Source organism: Ursus arctos, chromosome X, assembly GCF_023065955.2.
Source record: "Ursus arctos isolate Adak ecotype North America chromosome X, UrsArc2.0, whole genome shotgun sequence".
NCBI classification, from domain to species: Eukaryota; Metazoa; Chordata; class Mammalia; order Carnivora; family Ursidae; genus Ursus; species Ursus arctos.
Window position 1 is genome coordinate 98,270,448 of NC_079873.1, and position 27,187 is coordinate 98,297,634.

A 27,187-nucleotide genomic window follows, 5' to 3' on the forward strand; every position below is an offset into this window, starting at 1 on the left:
TGTAACCGTCATTTTTAATAGCAGTGTTGAGCGGATATACCATAATTTGCATACCCACTCCCCTATTGTTGGGCCTTTACATTTTCTCTCCCCATTTATAAATATTCTAACTGGGGTCATTTGAAGATAACATGCACGTCTTCAATATTTTTTATTATTTCCTTAGGGTAAATTCCAAGAAGTTGAATTAATAAGCCAAAAGGTTTGAACATATTTGTGGCTTTGGGGGATTGTAATGATTTACACTGCCATTAGCAATGTGTGGGAACGTTCTCCTCTCATTGTACCCTTGCCAACCTTGAGTATTATTTTTTAATGTCTTTTTGAAATAAGTAAATTAAAGGTATCTTCTTTTAGTTTGAATGTCCTGGATTATTAGTGAGACTGAGTAATTTTTTCCGCACGCACTTGCTAGGTCTATTTCCTCTCCTGTGAACTACTTACGGCTTTTGTGCATTTATCCACTGGGGACCTGAGTATTTTTTTTAATTAAATTATATTAGTAGCATATAACAAATAAATTAACCCTTTATCCATAACGTGTGCTGAAACTAACTTTCATAGTTCGTCATTTGCCCTTTTTTGGGCCTTTTGAGATGACTGAACTTTATTCTAAAAGGAAAGCATGATCACTGGCTGGACAGTGTTTTAGAAAAATAATGATAAACTTAGTTAAACCAAGAGTTTTTTTTTTTAAAGATTTATTTATTTATTTATTTGACAGAGATAGAGACAGCCAGCGAGAGAGGGAACACAAGCAGGGGGAGTGGGAGAGGAAGAAGCAGGCTCATAGCGGAGGAGCCTGATGTGGGGCTCGATCCCACAACGCCGGGATCACGCCCTGAGCCGAAGGCAGACGCTTAACCGCTGTGCCACCCAGGCGCCCCAAACCAAGAGTTTTTCTGAAAACAATTTGTTAGCATCTAATTGCTCAGCAGCTGTTTGATTTACTTCATTTAGTCATTCACAAAGTAACTGTAGTTTGACTAAATTCTAATATATATAAATAAAAAAAATCAATTTGTGTGTGATGAGCACCCAGGTAGGTACATAAAGCCTAAAGCCTAGTTTCATTTTGTCATGGAATTGGCCAGTTATTTTGGTATCTGTCTCGTGGACACAACCATAATATTTTAGTAAGTAAAAAAGAAATAAATCATCATTTTTCAGGAGATAGGCTGAGAATTTTATGTACTGCATATGAGGCTTCTTATCCAGGAAATGATGACTTTCAAAGTAGACTGCTTTTGTGCTACATACATATCCTATTATATCAAAGAGATAACACTCAAGAGTTGAAATGAAATTCTGTTTACTGCATTGGTTCGCATGTGCTTGTTTAAGCTAACTGTTCTATTAGCATTTTTTAAATCTTACAATGGAAGGCTGAAAGGTCCCTCCTGGAAAAATATTCCTCCAAAACTGATTTGACTCAGTTGTGAGAACAGCTGCAGTGGATGTCTTCACAGTGCCTGGGCAGACTCTTTAGGCCATTTTGAAAGAGAAAAAAGGAAGGCTCTTAATTCCACAACTAAAGAGTGATGATTAATTAATCTCACATCTCTCTCTGTAGATGTTGTTTTTTTCTGGCTGCTTGTATCTTTATTTTTTCTCATTATTTTTGGACATTTTTAGGGACACTGATGCTAGATCACTTGAGACAAGTGGAGAGAGAGAATTATGAATGGAAAAATTGGTGCTGTCACCAGATTCCAAAAAGAAACCCTAACCTGGAAAATAGTTTTAAAAGAAAAATCAGCATCCAGAACTGTAGACCAATTATTTGGTCTCATTTACTATTCTCTATTGTGCTTAGGGAATCTGGACTCTGTAACTTTCCCATACACCACACACACACAAACACACATGAGTGTAGACAAAGTTCTGGGGGACTGGAACTATACAAATTATGATTTTGAAGATTTGTTGAGTATTTCTTTTTTGTTTTGTTTTGGCTTTTGCTTGCGGGGGGGGGGAAGGAAGGGGTGGTAGAGAGAATCTTAAGCAGGCTCCATGCCTAGCGCGGAGCCCAACACAGAGCTCCATCTCACAACCTAAGATCATAACCTGAGCTAAAGTCAAGAGTGAGATGCTTAAAAGCCTGAGCCACTCAGGTGCCCATGTTGAGTATTTCAACAGATAATGGCAACAGCTTAGTGCATGCCAAATGAGGGCCCAGACTCTCTAGTTGCTATTTCCAATTGAGGCAGAGATTGTTTTTAATTGTATAACTACCAAGCATACCTCTATCCCTTAGTAATTTGAAAATAATACTACATATGAATTGCAGTGACATCTACCTCCATCACACCATCTCTTTTGGAACTCCAACAACTTCCTAAAGTAATTTCAAATTATCTTTCTTGTAACTTTTCAATATCCTTTGTGGTGGATTATGTAAATCAGCAAAACACTTAATACGGGAACAATCTTCAAGAAAATTGAAAGTAACTCAATGTATAAAAGCTTTTTTTACTCTTTGGAGAAGAACAATAGCTGATTTCACCAAGTAAACAATCATATTCAATTCACTTTTCTTACAATGAAATCCGTTGGGATTTTGTAAATTTTGTGGTAATTTTAGCATTAACATACTTATCCAAAATGTAGCATCAAATTTAATACAGTATCTTGAGAAGTAATAGGCTTTAAATACGGTATTGAACACTAGAGATATGACTTTCCTCCATAGCTTGCAGATAGCAATTATTAATCATAGCTCTGTATTGCCATCCATATTCTGCATTAGTTCAGTGAAAGTGGTACATTTTCAGTAACTCTCCCAAATTTCATGTTTAACAATTGGAAGCAGAAACATTTTCACTGCTTACTAACTTGAACCTCATTTTCAATTATGTCAAATATTAGATGGAAGTGGAGCTACTGAAATTAACATTACATATGCTACAAAGATACAGACCCTTTAGTGATTTAATTATAGAGGTGGATGCAGGGGTTAATAATGATTGCAGGGGTCTGCACCAAGTATCTTGCTCTTCTAGGCAAAGGCTAACTACAGTAATCCCACCTTATCTGCAGGGCATACATTTCAAGATCCCCAGTGGATGCCTTGAAACCAGGGATAGTACACCAAACCCCATACAGACTGTTTTTTCCTATACGTACATACTTACAATAAAGTTTAACTTAAAGTCTAAATTAGGCACAATGAGAGAATAACAACAATAACTACTAATAAAGTAGAACTATTATAACAATATAATAAAAGTTACATGAATGTGGTTTCTCTCTCTCTTTCAAAATACATCATTGCAGTACACTCACCCTCTTGTAAAGATGTGAGATGGTAAAATGCCCACGTGATGAGATGAAGTGAAGTGAAGGACATAGGCCTTGTGACAGCATTAGGCTACTATTGACTTTCTGAGATATGTCAGAAGGAGGATCATCTGCTTCCAAACCTCAGTTCACCATGGGTAACTGAAACCACAGAAAGTGAAACCGTGGATAAGGGGGGACTACAGTATGCCAAAGGCAGCAGCCTATATTAGAGGGAGCCCTGAAATGCAGGTTCTACACCCAGCTTTATGACAAAGTAGTGTGGCACCGTTTTCTTCCTATCAAGTGGGGAAATACCTACTATCATTAATCCTATGCATTTCAGAAGGCTGTTATGGTTGTCCATTAATATAATATGATTATAAAAGTTTTAAAAAACAAGTACCAGAGAAAAGGCCCTAGTAGAAGTTTAAGTTGTCAGCTTGCTTAAATAATAATGCTTATTCTTATTCTTATCAGAAGTAAAAGGACTAGGAAAAAGATCCACTTTTTAAAGCAATTTATATTCATGATTGCTTTTCTTCCTCAAAAATTTCATAATGAGATATGTTTTCCTTATTTTGTAGACAAAGGAACAGGCAGAAAAAGGTTAAGTAATTTTCCTCAGATCACACAGCTAGTGGAGATAGATGTCAAATCCAAAAAGTCCAGCTCAAGAGTCTATACTCTTAATCTCTTTGAGGTCACAGATTCTAGTCCTTTTACTTATAAGGTGTCAGTGTGCAACACAATTCCCCTGCCTACCACATTTTGCATTTACTAGACACTCCAGATGAGAGAGCAGGAATTGACTTGGTATTTCTGGGTCATGTGTGATCAGTTTGATACAGATCTCTACACCATGCCAGGTCACAAGCCAGAAATTTACTAGACTTTCTCAGCCCCCTTATCAACAAATACTCAGTAAGAACATAGCATGGATTAAACTGTAAGTTTCACCTTTGTGATTCCCTCTTCTAATATCTAAATTTCCATATTCACAGGGAATAATACAATGTAATTACAATTGGGTTGCCACCACAGAGAGTTGGTTTGGCATAATGTAATAGTAAGGGCCCTGAACTTGGAGTCAGAAGTCTGAGTTTGGGCCCATCTTGTGTCATTGACTATATGACACTGGATAAATGAGCTAACCTCTTTTCCTTCTGCATAATAAAAGCTAACTGCCCTTCCCTCTTAAGAGTGCTGGCAGATGAGTCCAATAATACCTATGAAAGCACCACGTCAACTGTAAAACAACTTATATAATTGTAAGTATTAATTACTGACTTTTCAACTGTAAATGTATCAATGCTAGGTTACCTATTGTTTGGAAAAATATTACTCAGGGAATTGTCAACGTTACTGATCTTTTTTGTTTTGCTTCTATTGTTGGTTTACTGTTTCTTTTTTAAACAGGTAATTGAGGTATAATTTATATAACATACATATCAATCATTTTAAGTGTAAAATTCAATGATGTGGGGGTACATTTATAGAGTTGTGAAACTATCACTACCATCCAGTTTTAAAACATTTCCCTCACCCTAAAAATAATGCTCACATCCATGAAGCAGTCACTCCCAATTCAACCTCCCTCCAGCCCTTGGCAACTACTAATACACTTCCTGTCTCTGTACATTTGCTTATTCTGGACATTTTCTGTAAATGAAACCCTACGATACATGGCCTGTTGCATCTGGCTCTCGATCATTCATGCTTTAGCATGTATTAGTATTTCATGTCCAGTTTATTTCCGAATATAATCCTTTTGACATGTTGCGTTAAATTTGTGAATATCTTTGTTAAGAATGTTCTTCCCCTGGCTTTTTTACCTCTCCTACAGGGATTCATCTTATGTAAATGCTGGTATTCTTAATGTTGCCTCACATATCTCTGTTCATTTTACCTTTATCTGTTTTCTGTCTATTCTTCAGATTGGACAATTTGTACAGATTGGTCTTCAAGTTAACTGATTGTTTTGCCGTCCTAAATCTGCTATTGAGTCCCTCTAGTGAATTTGTCATTTCAATTACTATATTTTTCAATCATAAAATTTCCATGTGGTTCTTTTCATAATCTCTACTTCCTTCTTGAAAATTACTAGTTTGTTCATTTTTGTCATACTTTCCATTAAGTCTTTATTTATGCTCCCCTTTACTTCTTTGAATATACTTATAATAACAGCTTTGAAGATGTGTCTGGTAATTGAAACATCTGGAGACACTCAGACAGTTTACATGACAGATTTTTATTTTTATTTTTTTTTTTACTGAGTATGGGTCATGTTCTCTTATTTTTGCATATTTCATAACTTTTTGTTGAAAACTGGACATTTTGGATGGTAATATACGATAGCAACTTTGGATTCTGATTTTTCCCCCGAAGGTAATTGTTGCTGATTTTTTTCATTCTTTATTTAGTAACCTTCCTGGGTTAAATCTGTGAAACATGTTGCCCAGTGATGTGTGCCTGCTGATCTATTTGGTCATATTTTTGTTATATTCTTTTTTTTTTTTAAGTTACTGCCGTCTTCCTTTTTTTAAGATTTTATTTATTTATTTGAGAGAGAGAGCACAAGTAGGGGTAGCGGCAGTGGGAGAGGGAGCAGGGAGCCCAATGTGGGACTGGACCCCAGGACGCTGGGATCATGACCTGAGCCGAAGGCAGATGCTTTACCAACTGAGCCACTCAGGCGCTCTGTTATATTCTTTTTTTAAGCCTGCTTTCCTAAGGGTGAACTCTATGTCCCTGTAACTCTGTGGTCAATGATGCACAGAGGTTGTGTTCAACCATCTCAAGTTTTATCTTCTGCAATGGATCGGTGTGTGGGAAAGGGAGCACATTTAAAGTTCACGCCAATTTCAAGTTTGCCACGACTTTTATTTTCCATTGGGCCATTCCTTATCTCTCCTGGACAAGTGTGGCTAGCCTGAGCCCTCTTAAATCTTCACTGTCTGCTGCACACATGCATAGTCTCAGACAGGAATATCCTTTTCACTACTCGGGTTAGCAGAACTGTTGACCTTCCGCACAGGCCAAACCCCACCAAGACTGTCACTTCTACAAACACTGTCACTGGACGTGGGAGTCGTGCACCTGTCCACATCAAGTGAATTATCTTCAACCATGGTAGTGCAGCTACAACTCTTACAGCCTGCCCCCACCATGGGCACTGACCAGTCTTTGGGAGAGGGGGTGGTAGAGCATGAGTGGCCCCAGGCCAAAACACCAGAGATTCCCACTCTTGTTACCGAAAGTCCAACAGTTTATTCAAGTATAAGTGCTTCTTGGATTGTTACAGGTCTTTGGTTGATTTCCAGAGTGCTTAAAGGGCTGTTTTTGTCAACTTCTCAAGCTTTATGGTTTATAGTTCTTTTTTAGGAAGTGGATTTGTAGATCCTCAAAGTCTATAGCCAGAAATCCTGCCTACTACTGAACTTATAATAGCCAACTTTATAGAAATCCTATAGAGATTTGTGGGGGTTTTGCTTAACACTTCAAAGACTTAATACAAGAAAAACAATGTAAAAGGTCTCATTAATAATTTTATTTTGATTATATATTCAGGGCGCCTGGGTGGCTTAGTCAGTTAAGCGTCTGCCTTGGACTCGGGTCATGGTCCTGGGGTCCTGGGATCGAGTCCCACATTGGGCTCTCTGCTTGTTGGGGAACCTGCTTCTCCCTCTCCCTCTCCCTCTGCCTGCAGCTCCCCCTGCTTGTGCTCACTCTCTCTCAGTCAAATAAGTGAATAACATCTTAAAAATAAATAAAAATATACTGATCATATATTCATACTATATTTGGATATATTAATAAAATTAGTTTCACCTGTTCATTTTTTCTTTTTTAATGTGACTCCCCAGAATTAATATATATATAGATACATATATGTATGTATGTATCTATCTATATATATATACATCCTGCATTATATTTCTATTCTAGATCTAATATCCTGTTCATAAAAAATACTAGAGACAGAGAAACATATCAAATAATGTAACAGGGATACAAAGAGTGAAATCAAGAGTATGAGAAACTCTACATGAAAAAATTACCCAATTTCTTCAACAAATAAATTTCAAGAGAAAAAACAAAAAAGAGAAAAGAAATGTAGGAATTAAAAGAGATTTAAGAGACACCGCTATAAATTATAATATGTACCCCTTTATAAAAATATTTATTTTAGAGAGAGAGAGACAGAGAGCAAGAGGGTGTGGGGAGGGGCAGAAAGAGAGGGAGAGAGAGAACCTCAAGCAGACTCCCTGCTGAGCATGGAGCCCAATGTGGGGCTTGATCCTAGGACCCTGAGATCATGACCTGATCCGAAATCAAAAGCCAGCTGCTCAACTGACTGAGCCACCCAGGTGCTCCTGCAATGTGTACCTCTTTTATTAGGATTCTCATCTGAACAAACAAATGAAAAAACTACACATACATTTATGAGATAGTCTGGGGAATTTGGAAATGTACAGCATATCTAATGACACTAAAGATTTATTGTTTATTTTTAAGGTACAATAGGGTATTATACTCAAATTAGCGTTTTCGTATCTTACAATCAAATACTGAAGTTTTATGGATGAAATTATAGGATATCTTGGACTTACTTCAAAAAATCTAGGGAGGTAACAGAGGGAATTGTTTGGGGTGTAGATGAAGCCACATTGTCTATGAGTTGAAAATTAGGGCATCTGGGTGGCTCGGTCGGTTAACTGTCTGCCTTCGGCTCAGGTCATGATCCCGGGTTCCTGGAATCCAGTCCCACATTGGGCTCCCTGCTCAGCAGGGAGTCTGCTCCTCCTTCTCCCTCTGCTGCTCCCCCAGCTCGTGTTCTCTCTCTCACTCTGCTCTTTCTCTCTCAAATAAATAAAAAATCTTAAAAAAAAGAAAATTACTGAAGTTATGTGATAGCTAAGTGTTGGGTTCATTCAATTATGCCATCTACTTCAGTTTATGTTTAAGATTTTAGATAATAAAAAGTTAAAACAGTTTTGGAGAATTTAATGATTTGTGAAAACACCGGAATACAATGTTAAATGAAAAAAATAAGATACAAAACTGAAACAAATAATGAAATGCTGTTAAAACTAATTTCATGGGAAGAGGGGGTGATTACATAGAACTTTAACTTTCTGTTAAATTCTCCATAATTAACTTCTATTGATTTTTAATCAGAAAAACAGTACTCACCATAGAGGTTTATTACCAATTATTTGAAAAAAATTGAAAAACTGAAAGGAAGTACATCAAAATAACTAATGGCAATTATCTCTGTGTTGTGTGATCATGAATAACTTTTATTTCCTTATTATATTTTCCCTATTCTCTACATTGAGGATGTATTACTTTTCCATCAGAAAAATAGGATTGACAAGTTTTATGTGGAGAACTTGAGATTTTTACTTTCCTTTCTGCTCTTCCCATCCATGCTCACCTAGATGCGTAGCTATCTGGCCATTCATTAGAAGGTACATATTAATAGTATCTCACACATTGCAAAGCATTTCAGACATTTTCAACCTTCTAAATGTCATATATAATATTACAATTTATATGCTTACTCCCCTCTGACATAGTACACCAGGAAGACACTATTACTCTCACTTTCAGATAAGAAAACAGTGCCTCACATATTCGCAAAACCTGGCGAGCCAGTAGCAGATGCTGGATGAGAACCCAGGTTTCATGACTCCTAGTCTGGTGCTCTTTTCACTATAACATGTTGCTTCCCATAAAGAGTATCCAACTCAGAATACTATTAATTTAGCAAATAACTAACTCAGGCCAATTGAATTCAAGTTAGTTATTTCAATTAACTGTACTATCCATTTTACTTAACTGCAACAGAGAGCCATGTGCAGGAAAGAGGCACTCAGATGAAATAACAGGGAGGAAGCAGGAGAATTTTGTGACATATGGCATGCTTGCTGATGAAATCAAAGGTATGTTTCATGCCAGCTTTTGGTCTGCAAAGTGTCTTTCATTTCACTAAGAGGTATACCCCACGCCAGGAAATGCACAACCTCCTAGCCCTTTCTTTTGAAATCTAAACCCATGAGAGCATGGACTTGGCATGACTTGATGGAACATTGAATGCAATATGCTTGACCCATTTGTGGGTACAAACAATCCAGATTATCCACTGTAGCGAAGGACTCTAGATTGTCATCTGGATTCGCCATCAGCTCAGGGAAAGTGGGAATACAATTGGGTCTTAGGTTTATCTCTGGGCTGGAGAGTAAGGATTTGTAATTTCAGAGAGTAAAAAATAACCCCCCAAAAAGAAAAAAGAAAATGAAAGTTAATCCAGGAAGCAACTAAGTATACTAAAAGTACAGGTATACTTTGCAGATATTAAGGGTTCAGTTCCAGATCACCACAATAAAGTAAATATCATAGTAAAATAAATCAAATGAAATCAAATGGTTTCCCAGAGCATATAAAAGTTATGCTGACACAGTCCTTCAGTCTATTAAATGTGCAATAACATTATGTCAATAGCATTATGTACATATTTTTATTAAGAATATTGCTAAAAATGCTAATCATCATCTGAGCTTTCAGCAAGTCATAATTGCTGATCACGGATCACTGTAATAAATACATTAATAATGAAAAAGTTTGAAATATTACGAGAATTACCAAATGTGACACACAGACACAGAGTAAGCAAATGCTGTCGGAAAAACAGCACCTGATAGACTCGCTTGACAAAGGGTTGCCACAAACCTTCAATGGGTAAAAAAATTAAATAAAAAACAAACCCACAATATCTACAAAGCGCAACTATAAAGAAAAACACAATAAAACAAGGCATGCCTTTACAGGGCAAAATCAGCTAAGTGCTCTTATATAGAATAACATCTTTGTGCCTGGGAGGGTTGTAAAACCCCCAAATGGACCTTAGATTGGTGCAAAGGATCTAATCCTTGTTGCAAATGAATCTGTTTCTTCTCTAGCAGGGAAGGGAGATGCTGGAGAGCAGAGCAGGGCACCATAGGGTGTTTGAAGAAGACATCTCTAGATTTTTAAGAACCTTTATTACCACTTCAATAAAAACTCTCAGGGAAAATACCAATTTAGAAAGAAGACCTTATGTTTAAGTGGAGGCATTCACTAGGTGAGACCAGGGTCTTTTCCAGAAACATCACTGTCATTTTGGATAACTTGGTCCTCCAACTGGTATGGTCAAACTTTCTCACTTGGTAAACCTTGTCTTCAATGCAAATGACTGCTAACTAGGAAGGTGGTTTGTATAAGGGAAGAAATAAAATATTTTGGAGTTCATTCCAAGTGCAGACGTTTAGATGGCCAAAGGGAGGCATATGCATCCTTGAATACCTCTATTATAGAAAAATAGAGCTACCCTATGATCCAGCAATTGCACTACTGGGGATTTATCCCAAAGATACAGACATAGTGAAGAGAAGGGCCATATGCACCCCAATGTTCATAGCAGCATTGTCCACAATAGCTAAATTGTGGAAGGAGCCGAGATGCCCTTCAACAGATGACCGGATTAAGAAGATGTGGCCCATATATATAATGGAATATTACTCAGCCATCAGAAAGAACGATTACCCAACATTTGCAGCAACATGGATGGGACTAGAGGAGATTATGCCAAGTGAAATAAGTCAAGCAGAGAAAGACAATTATCATATGGTTTCACTCATTTGTGGGACATAAGAAATAGCAGGGAGATTGGTAGGAGAAGAAAGGGAAGAAGAAAAGGGGGGTAAACAGAAGGGGCAATGAACCATGAGAGACTGTGGACTCTGGGAAACAAACTGAGGGCTTCAGAGGGGAGGGGGCTGGGAGATTGGGATAGGCCGGTGATGGGTACTAAGAAGGGCACGTATTGCATGGAGCACTGGGTGTTATATGCAAACAATGAATCATGGAACAGCACATCAAAAACTACGGATGTACTGTATGGTGACTAACATAACATAATAAAAAAATTATTTAAAAAAAAAAAGAAGAATGAGAAGCAGCACATTGAAGCAAGCTTTTCAGTCAGACAGACCTGGGTTCTATTACCAGCTTTTCCATTCACTTAATTTCATGTCTGCTCATCTATAAAACTGGAATAACAATATCTACCTTGCAATGTTGATGTGAGAATTAACAAAACTACATCGGATGTATTTTGTAGCAACAAGTTTGAAAACATATACATCATCGAGGTATCAGCAATGGTTAGGTGACTGAATTCTTAGGTTGATTATTAGATAATGGCACTAAAGGCAACCTTTTATTATTTTCTTTTTATTGTCTTGTGTTTTCTTACAATGAACACATTCTAATATAATGAAAAGAATATCGCATACTATTTTAAAATAATATATGTGAAGTTCCTATTCTTGTGTGGGGCACACAATAAGCACTCACTTCCTCATCGTTGGCTGCCATCATTGTTGTCATGAGTATCGTCATCATCTTATCTTTCCTAAGTGTGAAAACTGAGGCTTAGAGAGGTTTAGTAGCTTACGTAGTTCTATATATCTCAGAAGCAAATAAAATGCCTAACATACCACCTGAAATACACACATATTTGGACACATCTCACTTCATGAATCATGAATAAATAGATTTGGTTGAGAAAGTCACCAACTCAAACTTGAGCAACCATAATAGGCTCTCACTGAATCAGATTACTTAAAATGGCGGGAAAATCTTGACAAAGGGACAGTATACACAAGAGTGATATGAAGATTTGACAGGGACAAATAAAATGACAGAGACAAATAAAATCACATCAAGAAAAGGAAGGAATTTCCAATAATAAAAATTAAAGAATAACAATGCTCTTCAATAATCACTTACCAATATCCTAGATAACAATCAGTAGGTAAAGTTTTTCTCTAAAATCACTGCCTTCTCTCTCTCTTAATCATGTCAACGTGCGTGTGTTCATGCACACACACGCGCAGGAAATCCCTTCCCCTCACTTCTTCAGAATCCCAGTGGCTTTTTGCTGCTCCCAGACTGAATAAAAGACCCTCGTATAGCACTTTCCCTTCATCCCTACTCCAAATCTAGCCCTCTTTCCTCTCCTTCATCAAAGGAGATTTGATGGTTGATGGGTACTTGATGTGTCTGTCTATCCCTTTGTCTCAGGTCTTTAGCAGATGTCTCCCTGTCAACAACTTATTCAAAGTGATTAATGACTAATCAGAACTAAATAGGTTATCCCTCCGAGTAGTTAAAATTTACAGAGGTTATTTGGAAATTCCCCATCTTTGACTAAAGGTATTAATTTTTAGTTTTGATATTTAGGCCCCAGAGTTGACCACTGAGGAAGATACCTGGTGACTGCAAAGTGCCTTCCTTTGTGCTTCCTAAGTCAAAGTACCCCAGCAACAACCGATTTTATGGGGCTGAATTCTAGCAGGACCTGATTGTTTGAGCCTCAGGGCAGAAACAGGACTAGCCTAAATCCTCATGGAACGCCTTCTGTAGATTTTAATATTAAGTGAGAAGAAGTGAGCTCATCCCTAGATAGAAACTAATAATGATAAATTTCTTCCTCTTCACAGCCTCAGAAGGACTATGTGTTATGTTATTGGTTGCCTCAACCATATGAATGAACACTGTAGAGTAAGTTAAGATTTGGGACTTCAGTGAATTGTAGTATCCATGTGCTTATATAAAATTCTTCTAATAGGAGTCAGTGATACAAAGCTAGGGCTGTTCTCCCCCTCTGCCAATGTTATACAAGTCCTGGAAAAGCTACTGGACTTAAAGTACTGAAAAAGAATTGGTATTTCTAGAATTTTTTTTCACTGAGTCTCATTTGGTGTTTGTTTCAAAAATCTAAGGTTAAAAATGCCCACAGTAAATGACTGTGAGCATTTCGCCTTTGACAAAGCATGTGAATTACAGTCAATGCTCTGTGTTCTGGCATTCTGTAAGCAAGAAAACTCTATTGATTGGGGCTTCCTCCAGTACCATAAAAGATAATTCTAATAATGACCCCGAAGAACAGCATAAACTGGAAATGCCTTCTGAATATTTAAAAAATGACTATACTCTATTCATTATCATTTTATATTTAATATAGTTTACTAAATTCTTAAGGATTCCTTGGAAGTGGTACAAATCATATTACTTGATTAAGCAGGGCATCTGATTCTTCAATCATGCTGAATTTATAAAAACACTACCATCAAGGCACACACCGCTGAATCAACCTCTAGGCCCACTATAACTTTCTTTGATGCAGTGTCAACTTAAAGCATTTACTCATGAGCAAGTGTGACTAACACATGGGTGACATCCACTATGCTTAGAGATAAGTAGTCATTTATATCTCTAAGGTATCTTGACATCAGAATACACATAGGTTGACAAATGTGGCATGAGTCGTAATCATTTACGAACTACTTGTCACAGAAAATGAACTGGGTGTGGGCTATCTTTTGGCAATGCTGTGAGTGTTTCAAATAAAATGTAGCCTAGACTTCTCATTGTGTTTAATTAAGACAATATTACAAATACTAATTAGCTGCATTTAATTTTTAAAGCAATTTAAAGTTCATAGTTTAAGGGGGAAGAAAACTAAAAACAATAGACATGGTTCTGTGCAATGTAATGAATGTTTGGGAAGCAATCACTGGAGCACAGCATAATGAGGTTGACAAGTCAGTAGCACCGGCATTTCTACACAACATCACAACTCAAACATCATTTAAAAAAACATTGAAAATTACATGTGGCACATTGAGTGTACTGAGCTGCAGTGCCAGTGGGGGGAAATCTGGTAGTTAAAAGTTCACAGTCTCTAACCGACAGTCAGCATGTAAGTTAGAAAGAGTGGTATACAAGCTGACACACAGGGGGAAATATAAGGAGAGGTGATCACTATTATTTTTTAAATAATAATACTAATAATAGCTCTACTCAAAATCAGGTATATGTTAAATAAGAAGTTCTTTCATGTTCTATTTCTGATACTCCCCTTTCCCTGATTCTCTTTCAGTCAGTGAAAATGAAATACTAAGGTGTGAAATTTCTTTGGGAATGGCTAATCTAGTTATCCATAGCAGATATTTCTCAATTTTTTCATGAATCTTTCTGCGCATGATGGTCAGGGTGACCTTTCTCCTCTTAATTAAGAAATGAAATGAAGTTGTCACTTTCACATACTACTTAAATCTTACGCTGAGAAAGAATTTGAAAGCCTCCTTGACTTTTTCAAGCACCGAGGCTGCTGTCCTAGGGTTTACTTGATCAAACAAAACTCTCTTTGAGGCAATCTCATATGAAGTACTTCCATGCGTCTCTCTGAATACAAGGCGATATAATGCCCAACAACGTCAGAAGCAATCATATTGTTTGCAGCTTTGAATTCTTACAGAGAATATTTAAATGGCTTTTCTATGAAACAAGGGCCTTCCCCGTGAATGTGTCTCAGATCTCTCAGCAGCGGGACTTTTTAAACTGCTACATGTCTTCTGACTCTTCAGTGGGATTAACTGCACACCCCGCCCCACCATTCCTTCACCACATCCTGCCCCTAGACCTGGGTTCCCAATAAATACATGATCTTGAAAGGCTTAAAGTGTTCCTATGTTTCTGCTACACTATGCCTTACTTTTTGCACTCAAGAATTTTTTTTCGTATGCCAAGCTGAGATCGTATGATAAAAATATTAGTCATCATCTTCAACACGTAAGGAAATCCAATAAGAAGTTCATGATCCCAAAGTCTCTGCAGTTGACAAATTAAAAAAAAAAAACCTCCTGTGGCTTTCTTATTTAACACCTGATAATAATCTCACCTCTATGCAACTATTTTAATTAAAAAATGCAAAATACTGGGAAAAGTTATATATGAAGATATTTAATTTTAGTATTGTTTAGAGAATCAAATTACTAGGGGAAAAAATCCAACAGGTCAAAGTAGGAAAATCGTTGTGTTTTTGTATAGCCACTTGATTTACTATTATGGCATCATTAATAGTGAAGGCAAAGAAAACTATGTAGAGACTTGAAAACATGCTTATGATATAATGTTAAGTGAAGGAAAAAGAAATACACTTTGTAACTAAGTTAAAACAAATCAGTGCATAAAAAGACCAAACAGAAACACCTAAAAAGGATCAAATGAAAATGCATAAAAGTGACAGCAGTTATGACACTGTAACTATGCATAATGTATATTGTCCACATGCTCTGCATTATGGGCGTGTGTATCTTTTTCTTTTAATTTTGAAGTACAGTTGACATACAATATTAAATTAGCTTTAGGTGCACAACGCAGTAATCTGACAATTCTATACATTACTCAGTGCTCACCATAATAAGCGTAGTCACCATTCTGTTACCATACAACATTATTACATTTTTGACTATATTCCCTATGCTATACTTTCCATCTCCATGACTTCCTAATTTTATAATTGGAAGTCTGTACCTCTTAATCCCCTTCACCTATCTTTTAATTTTAGAAGATGGTATGAGTCTGTCTTCAAAGACACTTATCTAATTTTCAGCTAAGATTTTATACTTCTTAACTACTTCTTTAAGTTTTTATTTAAATTCCAATTAGTTAATATACAGTGCAATATTAAGTTTCAAGAGTAGAATTTAGTGATTTATCACTTACACATAATATCCAGTGCTCATCACAAGTGCCCTCCTTAATCCCCATCACTTATTTAACCCATACCCCCCACACACCTCCCCACCAGCAACCCTCAGTTTGTTCTCTATAGTTAAGAGTCTGTTCTATGGTTTGCCTCTCTCTCCTTCCCTATGTTCATCTGTTTCATTTCCTAACTAGTTTTGTGTTTCACACCCTAGGATTTTAGAAGAACACCTCTAGAACATGACCTCTGGATGATTAATTCAAGCATTTACTCTAACACCAGATGTTTATTGTTCTTCAATCTGAAAATTACTATAGTTATCGAAGTTCAAAGGTAGTAACTATTTTTGGAATCAGGTTTGATTAGTACAAGATAATCAACTGTTACTTATTGATTAAAAACTCTCTGGAATAAAGTAGCAGTAGTTTATACAGAAAAATAAAATGGCTTTTCTGGGTAAATATAGTAGTTTGGGAAGGCAGGTGCTGGATTATGGAAGAGAAAGAGAAACAAGTGCCTAGAGATTAAGAAGCATTGGCTCAAGAGGGACGTTTGTAATTATACATTATCTGGGATTGAACTATTCCTAACCACCACCAAATAGGGTGGAAGACATCAAAATGAAAGGTGGTGACATCACTACAGATCCTATAGACATTAAAGAGACTAATAAGGGAATTTTTTGGGACAACTTTATAGCAACAAACTCAGTATCACAGATGGCATGGGCAAATTCCTTTAAAAAAACTGGCAAAACTTACCCCAAAAACTATAGAAAACCTATTATCCCCATATCTACTAAGGACACTGAACTTGTAGTTTTGGGTTTTTTTTAAAGATTTATTTATCTATTTATTTGAGACAGAGAGAAAGAGCATGAGGGGGAGGGGCAGTAGGAGAGGGAGAGAGAGTCTCCCAAGCAGGCCCTGCACTGAGCACACAGCCCAACACAGGGCTCCATCTCATGACCCTGAGATCATGGCCTTGTGATCACGACCTGGGCCGAAACCAAGAGTCAGACATTTAACTGACTGTGCCATCCAGGTAGTGCCCCTGAACTTGTAGTTTTTAAACCACTTCCAAAAAATAACTTTTGACCCAGATAGTTTTACTGATGAATTCTATGAAACAATTTAAAAATAAAAAAAGGCCATCTTAAACAAGCTATTTCAGAAAATAGAAGAGGAAATATTCCCAACTCATTTTACTAGGCCAGTATAACTCTGCTACACAAACTCAACAAGTACTTCACAAGAAAAAATATATATATTCTATTATGTGTTATAAACATAAACACAAAATCATGAACACAAAATTATCAAATGAAATTAAGCAATATATGAAGAAGGATAATAAATCATACTACATAGGGTTTATCCCTAGGATGCAAGGTTGGTACAATATTCAAGTATTAACCAACGTTACTCACACTATTGAAAGAATAAAAGATAAAATTCATATGATCACCTCAATGAGTGCAGAAACATATTTGACAAAACTTAATACCCATTAATGATTTTAAAAAGCTTTCTGTAAACTATGAATAAAAAGGAACTTCTTCAACCTATAAAGGGCATCTATATAAAAAAAAAAAAACACCTTAAAGCTAACATCATACTAAAGACCAAAAATTTTTCTCCTAGAATCAGGAACAAGGAAAAGATGTCTGGTTTCCCCACTTCTAGTCAATATTGTACTAGAGAACCTAGAACACACAATAAGGTAAGCAAAAGAAATAAAAAGGATTCAGATTGTAAAGAAGGAAATAAAACTGTAAATTTGTAAGTGACATGATTGTCTACACAGAGAATCCTAAAGTGATTACAAATTAGCTACTAGAAAGTAGTAAGTGAATTTATGAAGGTCACAGGATTCATGATCACTATATGAAAATCTGTCGTATTTCTACATACTAGCAACAACTAGAAAATTAAAATGCCAATTATGTAGCATCAAAACACACAAAATATTTAAGAAAAAATTTAACCAAAATTTGCAAGACCTCTATGCTTAAAACTATGAAACATTACTGAGAGAAATTAAACAAGATCTAAACAAGTGGAGAAATATGTTTGTGGATACATATCATTAAGATGTTGATTCTCCCCCAAATTTCCCAATCAAAGTAACAGAGGGCTTTTTTGGTAGAAACTGACAAGCTGATTCTAAAATTCAGGTAGAAAAACGTAGGATTCAAAATAGCCAAAATAATCTTGAAAAAGAACAACGTTGAAGGAATTATGCTACTTGATTTTTAAACTTACTACAAAATGACAGTAATCAAGAAAGCATAGTACTGTAAGAAAAGGTAAATAGATCAATAAACCAAATGGAAGCAGCTTCTAAAAGAAATCTTCTGTAGGGAAAAGAGTTTGAACTCAACATCATGGGAAGCCCGGGTGGCTCAATCCTTAAGGGTTTGCCTTAGGCTCAGGTCATGATCCCAGGACCCTGGGATCCAGTCCCACATTGGGCTCCTTGCTCAGCGGGGGGCCTGCTTCTCCCTCTGCCTGCTGCTCCCCTGGCTTGTGCTCTCTCTCTCTGACAAATAATAAAATCTTTTTTTTTTTAAAGAAAGAAACCCAACTTCTGGCTTGAAAATATATGAAATATATTTACTAATATTTTTTACATTTCCATTGTGCCTTTCAGTTTCTGGTACATAGCTGGTGTTCATCAAACATTTGTTGAATAAATGGGCATCTTAAACATTCACACTAGGTCAGTAAGCCATTTGGCAGAGATTTAATTAATCCTCTGTGGTAAATGACATCATCTTGTTATTTGAAAATAATCTAGCTTCATCAACCTCAAAATGAATCATTTATGTATAAAAGCTGACTATGTGCATATGTTTTAGGTGAAATTACTAAAACTTACAAAAAATCTGTGGTAATGTACTTCTTATAGACCTCTTAGGGATATAATTGACCGAAATGGAATATACATGGTGAGTTAAACAGACCTTTGGGATGAGAGAAGGGTACAGAGTAAGGTATTTTTTTTCTTCTCTTTTGTGATGGCTGACTGCATGCTCCCCTCCCAGTATCAAGAGAAGAATGACTTTCAATGTGGCATACTGTAGGCACTGCAAACGAACATTTCATACGAATACATTTTGGACAAATTTTATCTTGAAAATAACTTCAACTCAAATCCCAGTTAATTAATCTAATTTCACAGCACCATGCATCTTATTAGGCTTAGCCATTCGTCTTTGCCCAAAAGGGCTTTGAGGTTTTGCTCGAGAGAATCAACAAATCTAATACAAAATTAAGGAAAGACAGCAATAGATCATAATTTTGGCTTTTAAAAATTATCTAGCAAAGCTGGCACAACACAGAGGTGAAGCAGGCAGCTATCTGTATGGTGTCACTTCTGCAATATGTACATCACCACCCTTCTCCCCACCCCCACAACGGCAGCTTGGCACTGAATCTGGCTTTCTCACCCTCAAGATTCATTCCTTTGCCTTAAGGGATTATCTCCAGAATTGCTCCATTAAAATGCAAATAAGCTATGTAGGAGGGGTGACACATTAACATACTCACAGTAATTATCTGCTGCTATCATCCTATCAGGATTAATTTATCAACTGTCCAGAAGAAATAAAAACCCTGAGGCTATCTAATGTTGGAGGAAAGATACAATTTAATGTGGGTGGAGCTAGGAAGGAGCTCAGGTGTTCAAGCCTAGGTCACACACCATGGTTGGAAGCTTTGCACAGCAAAGAAACAGCATTCACTCACTCAACCAGTAATCTTCCATTGAGTACCTATAACATGACAGCCATGGTACTAGTAACTAAGGCTACAGACAAGAATAAATTCATGTTTAACCTTTCCCATAGACACGGAGAATTTGGTGCCTGGAAAGAGAAGAATGTGCCTCCCCCACAGAACTGTGGTAGGGACTGAATGTGATAATGCTCAGGAAGTACTTAATATAGTACCTGGCAGGAAACAAGGGCTCAAAAAAGTGGTTGCCGCTATCACTGTTATTATTAAATTGATTCTGGTATCAATTCCCATGTAGCAGGGAGAGTTCCCCACACCAGCAAGCAATTCTTAGGACACCAAATCAATTCTGACACCATCTACCGAGCGATGGCATCAGATTCCATGGGTGAAAGGTTCAGTCCCATTACCACTTTAGACACCACTTGAAGTACAGGTTGTTACCTAGACTTCTTCCTGATCGGCAAGGTTCCAACAACCCCTTCCTCAAGTTCAATTAATTTACTAGAGCAGCTCATAGAACTCAAAGAAACATTTTACTTACTAGATCACCAGTTTATTATAAAGAGTGTAACTCAGGAACAGCCAGATGGAAGAGATGCATCTTAAAAGTATGTGGGAAAGGGAGCAGAGCTTCCATGCCTTCTCCAGGCGTGCCACTCTCCCCAAATCTCCACATGTTCACCAAACCGAAAGTTCTCTGAACCCCATCCTTTTATTTCTTGTGTGGAGGTTTCATTATGTAGGTATGGTTGGTTAAATCATTGACCATTTGCATTTTAACTCAATCTCCAGCCCCCCTCTCCTCCATAAAGATCAGGGGGTGGGTCTGAAAGTTCCAACCCTCCAGTCACACAGTTGGCTCCAGTGGCAATCAGCCCCATCCTTGGGTAAGGTCCAGAAGTCACCTCATTAACATAACAAGAGACAATTGTATTGCTCTCACCGCTTAGGAAATTTCAAGGGTTTTAGGAGCTTGTGCCAGAAACAGTGGACAAAGACCAAATATATATTTCTTTTATAAATCACCATGTCACAATTATCTATTATCACTGAGTGGTAGTGAACTATAAAAGAATTTCTGGGAATGAAAATGAATGTTGAAATAGGTCCAAAGCACAAAAAGAATCAAGCGCAGGGGGTGGGGATGGGATGCCTGCGTGGCTCAGTTTGTTGAGCGGCCAACTCTTTATTTCAGCTCAGGTCATGATCTCAGGGTCATGAGATCGAACCCCCATGTTGGGCTCTGCACTCAGCGTGGTGTCTGGTTAAGATTCTCTCTCTCCCTCTACTCCTCCCCTTGCCTGCCTGTGTTCTCTCTCTCTCACTCACCCTCTCGCTCTCAAATAAATAAATAAATAAATAAAATCTTTAAAAAATATCAAGCAGGGATTTCATGAAAGAGACAGGGTACTTAAGCTACAATCATAAAACATATATAGAAAGAGGGGAGAGGAAGAGTGGGAACAAGTGAGAGCATGCGCGAGCATCTATGTATCAGGCACTGTGCTATGTGCTTTTTCTACATTATCTCCTTCAATTCTCACAACCCCCCTACAAGGAAGGGACTATTATTTTCAACTTGTATGTGTGGAAACCAAGGTTTGGAGAAGGTGAAATAACTCGCTCAGTCACACAGTTACATGGAAGAACTGTGATGTAGGTACATATAGAATGTAGGTGGTTGCGAGAGGCAAAGGTGGAATTCCACAGAAAGGTTTCTAGGCAGAGGGAAGTGTATGAGCCCATGCATGGTGGTGGGAAGATGCTGATGTCATTAAGGCTAAAAAGGTGGATTGAAGCTATATGATTGGGAGTTTTATTTTGAGGCAGAAGAGTCTGAACATAATTTGATAGACTTGACATATTGGGGAGAAGGGTATGAAAGGTAAGATGGGAGAAAGACAAAGATGGTTTCACCCCTACTTAGGGATTTTGGACCAGACAATCCCTGGACAAAGCACCACTTCTTAACTCCCTTCTGTGTATTCCCTGAAATATCTGGTATATATTTCCTTCAAAGCAACCATGCAGCAACCATCTCTTTTTCTTCCCAAAGGAGTGGGCAGTAGAGGGATTTCAGGCCAGTCAAGGCAGGAGATGGCTAGGTTTGGGACAGCGCCCATCTCCCCATACGGAAGGCTCTGTACACTTAAGACCACTCCATTCTCATCTTGTGGATCCACATATTTATGAAAGCGTGAGTGAGAGTGTGTGTGCGTGTGTGTGTGTGCACGTGCGTCTTTAAGAGAGAATTCAAATTCATGTAGCAAAGTGGTTCTTGTGACTACTTCTACCATAATTTTCAGTCATATGATTGATGAAAAAAGGGAATTTATACCAATTACCATTTGAATCTGACAATGATAGTATATATGTGTCTTGACTCCATATTCTTCTAATATAAGGAGCCAGTGTCACTGAGACCCCACGTTTATGTTCAAGGCTTCCCATTCCCTTCCCATCCCTGAATCTGGGAGCAACTGCGAATTAAACAAGTGGAAGAATTAAAAAGAAAAAGCTCTATGTGACTCAAATGTCTGGCATCAAACCAGCTTTGCTGCTGGACTTGCTCTCACCCTGTGAACTCTTAGTATTTCAGAATTGCTCCATTATGATTAAGCCCCATCTTTGATCCTAGCTCCAGGAACCACATAAAGTTTTTCCTTGCCTCCTTGTAACTCCCTTGCCTAAGATTACAGTTCCCCCAGCTGTGGGTAGCGCCTTCACTCCAATCCTTTTGTGGAATGGAAACCTGGCTGCAAATCTCAGGTCCACTCATCTCCCAGTAGAACTAGGCCTGACATTTAGTGACTAGCACAGTACTAAACATCTGCCTCTGGCCTCTGCTGATGTATGTTCAACCTGCTTATTAGATCTTTTATTTTACCCCTCAGCTTCCCTGAGGACAATTTTACCTACATGTCTAGACTTCCTTTGGTTTATTCCCTACCAGCAAGACCTTCCCGGATCTTTCCAATGCTCCGTCTCGCCCCTCTCCGTCTGCCTGGCTTTCAGATTTTGGCCACTTTAGTTTGGGCTACCTTATTGCTGGTCACGTTGTAGTCATGATAAGTAGAGATAGTGGCTTTGACTCAACACTACAGCAAAACTTTGCTTGTTATTGATGTAAACTAAGACTTGACAAACACCCTTCTTTTCCCCCTCCAACCATCTCAGTGTAGAGTGTTCAATAAATATTAAATAACAATAATATAGCATGAAAGAGAAAGTATCTCATTAAATAAATCATGGAAATGTCAACCTACCTGTCTCAAATTGAAAGAATTTTATGAAAAATATCTTTGGCTTTAGGCTTAGCTTTCTTATATTCATTCATAACAAGCTGTAAAGAATGGAAATGAACTAGTATTTCATAAGGATGAATTATGGGTATGATTCGATTAAAATTTTCACTTTTTCCTGAGATAGTCAATTATTCACCCAATTGCCATAGTCCATATACTCAGAAGCCTCATTTTGCATACCTAGTGTATGTCATGTTCAAACACGGTTAACCCTTGATCATCCTTGTTAATGGTGAGAAGCAGAAAGACATTTCAATAACAATAGTATATTATTCAAAACCTAAAATTACTAAGCCTTAGGAGTACATTATATGATGCTTCTACCCCTCCTACACAAATGTGTACTGAGCTGTGCCAATGAACAAAATATATACCAATTGAGAATGAGAGGACACTGTTTCAGAAAAATACTGGGTGGCTAGGACAAAGTCAAATAAGAATTAAATACAGACAATCCACAAAGCTAAGAATAAGCATATTTGGAACAAAAAGTTAATAAAATTAACGAATGTCCAAAACATTCATTAAGTTAAAAAAGCAGATTACAATACAGTATTTCTTATGTGTGTGCGTGTGCGCACGTGCACACACACACACACACACACACACACACAGTATCTCCACTGCTGAGCTGTCCCCACTAGCTACAATGAGGCTCCAAGACAGAGGCAGTGGCAACACCCATGACTGGAACAGGAAGCAACATCAGCAAAAATGTAACTTCTACTCAGAGAGTAAGCACCTAGTTTATCCCTGATTTCACGATGATTGTTACCATTTGCTTTGCTTAGTTTCTGCATTGGTGGATAATCCATACTCTCCTGATTGTCACCACTTAAGGCGGCAGCAGGGTCTGTTAAACTTATAATGCATACATGCCGTTAGATCTGTTCAAGTCTACCAAATCTCCTAATTTTACTGATTTGACTCATTAAATCATGATATCATCAGTTCATCATTGAATTGACCGATTATTTACTGCAACTGATCAAATCAATTGACAGGTTTGTGTTGACACAGCCTAAGGACTGTTACTGCTGGTAACGGAGATACAATACTTTAATCCAGCTACAACAGCTGAGTGGAGCGGTTGCACCAGAGACCGCAAGTTCCACAAAGCCAAACATATTCTCTGGCCCTTTACAGAAAAAAATTGGCTGACCTCTGCAAAGGAGACCTCAGTGATTCATCGACCCTATCTTATAGATTAGGAAATTGAGGCCCAAACAGGTTAAATGACTCAAACTCAATATATCTTGTAAAAAATGCATGGTTTTTGTTGCCCTACTGGTTCCTCAAAACCAATCGCAGTTCTACAGTGTTCCTCATTTCAAGGAAGGACACACCATCTACCAAGTTATACAAGCCTGAAATCTACAAGTCTTCCTTGATAGCCCTCTCTTCATCATCCTTAGATGCAGTCTAAGCTCTTCCAATTTTACATCCTCCCTGTTGAATTTTTCCACTTCTCTCCACTGCCACCATCCTCGTCCAAGCTGCCATCATCAATCCCCTGGACGACTGCAACGGTCTCCCTAAGTGCTCTCCCTGCTTTTCCTCCAGCCCCATTCCGATTTGCTCTTCATGCCCTAGTCAGTGATGTTTTCAAAATGCAAATCTGAGCACATCCTATCTCTGCCTAAAAGTCTTCAGAGGCCTCCCATTGATCTTAGGATAAACAGCAAACTCTTTAATATGACCTAAAAGGCCCTATACGACCTAGTTCCTGCTGACCTCTGCAGCCTCATCTTGCACTACCAGCATCCTCACTCCCTCCACTCTAACCACTCTAACTTGCTTGCAGTCGCTTAAATTTGCCAAACCTCCTCACACCCCTGGGCCTTTGCACATGCTTTTCCTATGCCTGGAACGATCTTTCCTCCCCCAACCTTTGCCCAGTTTGTGACTTCAGGCATTAAACCATCACTTCCTCAGGGAAGTCTGTTTTCACCTTCCTGACTTGTTTAAGTTCCCCTGTTGTATGCTCCTATATAGCATTCTATCTTTCCTCCATATACTTATCACGGGTACAGTTTAACAGCTTATAGGTATGATTATTTTAATAATGTCCGTCTTTAGACTGTAAGCTTCACCAGGGCAGGGATCTTGCCTATTTTACTCTCCTATAGCCCCATTACCTAGCCCAGTGCTTTGTCCTTAGCTCAATAAATATTAATTTAATGAATAATGCATGAATTTCCAGAAACTCATAGAGTTAGAACCCATGCTTCCTAAGTCCAAGTTCAGAACTCGTCATGGCACAGTGCTGCTTCTATTTAGGCCAACAACACAGGATTGGGACATTTAGTGTTTTTCTATTTCTTGGCAACAGACTAAACCCCTGACTTCTGCCAACTGCTAAACATATGCATGGCACTTTTCACCAAGGGGAGCATATGAATGCAGCAGCAACTCAGTCCCACTGCTAGAACAATAAATCACACGCTTTAAAGAAGGGGAGTACACAGCATTGTTATTATCAGCAAAGTAGTATATATGTGAATTTTAAAGGGAAGCATCTGAGAATTAACCATAAAAGGAAAACATGTATTGCTGGTACCAGTATTTAAATTCTTTTTTGAAAATTTTTTCCCTAAGACTTTCAGCTTGCTGACCTGGGTTTCTGAATTTCATTTTTCTTAAAAATGTCTAATGTTTTTATAGAAACATCACAAACAACCTTTCACAGACTGAGTTGCTACTTATTTGAAAGAAAAAAAAACCCAGAACACTCTTCTTCCTTAAAAAAAAAAAACCACATAAGCTGAAATATCTGTATTTTCATGCTTTTAAAGCTCAGTGAAAAAGGAAATGTATGAAATGCTTTTCTGGAGAAACTACTTACAGAAGGTTTTTATTTTAAAATAATAAGTGGACTTTTAGTAGTGAAATCTGAGAATTGTGCATATTCTTTAGAAAATCCAAGTTATAATCTTGAAGTACTATAATCATCTAATAGGTGCCTGATCTTTCAGATTCTTTAATCCGTCTCCATATTAACTTTTTGACCTAGCTTTTTGCAAACACTCTTAAGTCCCTGAAAATATTTTAGTGACACAAAAATCTAATTTATTCAAGCTGCCCTGTGTTAGCAATATCTTACAGATGTACTTGGATTCTGAGTAGTCCCTATGAAAACATATGTCTAATACAGCACTCCTAAAAATAGATATTCCAGTTGAAAGTCCAATTTTATTTTCTGCATTTCAGGATTAGAAACCTAACAGCCGCTTACCAACATATTCCATGTTAAATCAGGAAGGGATTTACTGATTCCATTACACCTAAAAGGCAAATAACAACTTAAAAAAAACGAAAATAAACAAAAAACCCCACTTTTATCCTTCCAGAATAATATAATTGCACTTTCAAATGAAATTTAACCCCATATGTTATTCACCATGAAATTCTAACTTCTTATAATCTCCCTCATAGGCAATATATACTCAATGGAAGCAATATGTACTCATCAAATACAAAATGAAAAGGTACAGCAGGCCAGTCAATTACTCCATCATAGATCATTAATTAAGTGTTTATAAGCCTAGCACTGTGCTGGGCACTCTGGAGGATAGACGAGTGAGGTGCAGTCCTTGCACCCACTTGGCCATTATAATCTTGTTGAAAAGATCTACCTATGTGAAACACTTATCAACTAGCCACCAGCACTGAGCACCTAGCCCCAAAGAAATTAAAGAAACAAGAGAAAGAGAAGTGGAGACTATACTTTAAGGAAATCTTTTAAGAAAGCGTGGGATGTCAGTGGACTTTAAAGGATGGGTGGTTTGAAAAGCAGAGAAACATGAAGACACCAATTTGATTAAAGTATAACAAGGAAAGCTGGGGAGAAGAAAGAACATAACTGATTTATTAAGCAAGTACCTTGTGCAGGGACTGTGCAAGGGATTTTATGAAAGGACAAAGCAAATTGAGGCCAGATTACAGAAGGCCTCAAATGCTAGATTAAGGACTTTGAATGTGAGCCAACAGCAATCACAACTGTATTCCAAAACCTCTCCAAAGCACAATTTTAGCTGAGAGTGCCATTTGTCTATGGCCCTGCGATAGGGTTAATTCCAACTCTTCAAGGTGAATGAGCTGAACAATGGTGCCGAATATGGTAAGTATAATTAATTAAAGGAAGAGGGCCTTTTAATTTTATGTTGGGGCAACTGGATGCTCAACATAGAAATGAAATCCAAATGGCAGCAAATAAATTGGATCACAGGAGAGTCCAACCCAGATTAAATAAGGGTCCTCCT

The 27,187-nt window shown here is 37.6% G+C and overlaps 1 protein-coding gene across 2 annotated transcripts in view; it reads right to left on the reverse strand.

Moving 5' to 3' along the window:
• Nucleotides 1-27,187, reverse strand: part of TENM1 (teneurin transmembrane protein 1) — a 759,525-nt gene that overhangs the window by 546,145 nt on the left and 186,193 nt on the right. Inside the window, exon 3 of one of the 2 annotated variants that reach the window (XM_057314228.1) lies at nt 3,286-3,441. The exons of the other annotated variant lie outside the window; for it this stretch is intronic. The gene's annotated coding sequence lies outside the window, so the exon portion shown is untranslated. The remainder of the gene's footprint in view (nt 1-3,285; nt 3,442-27,187) is intronic. 2 annotated transcript variants of the gene reach the window in all.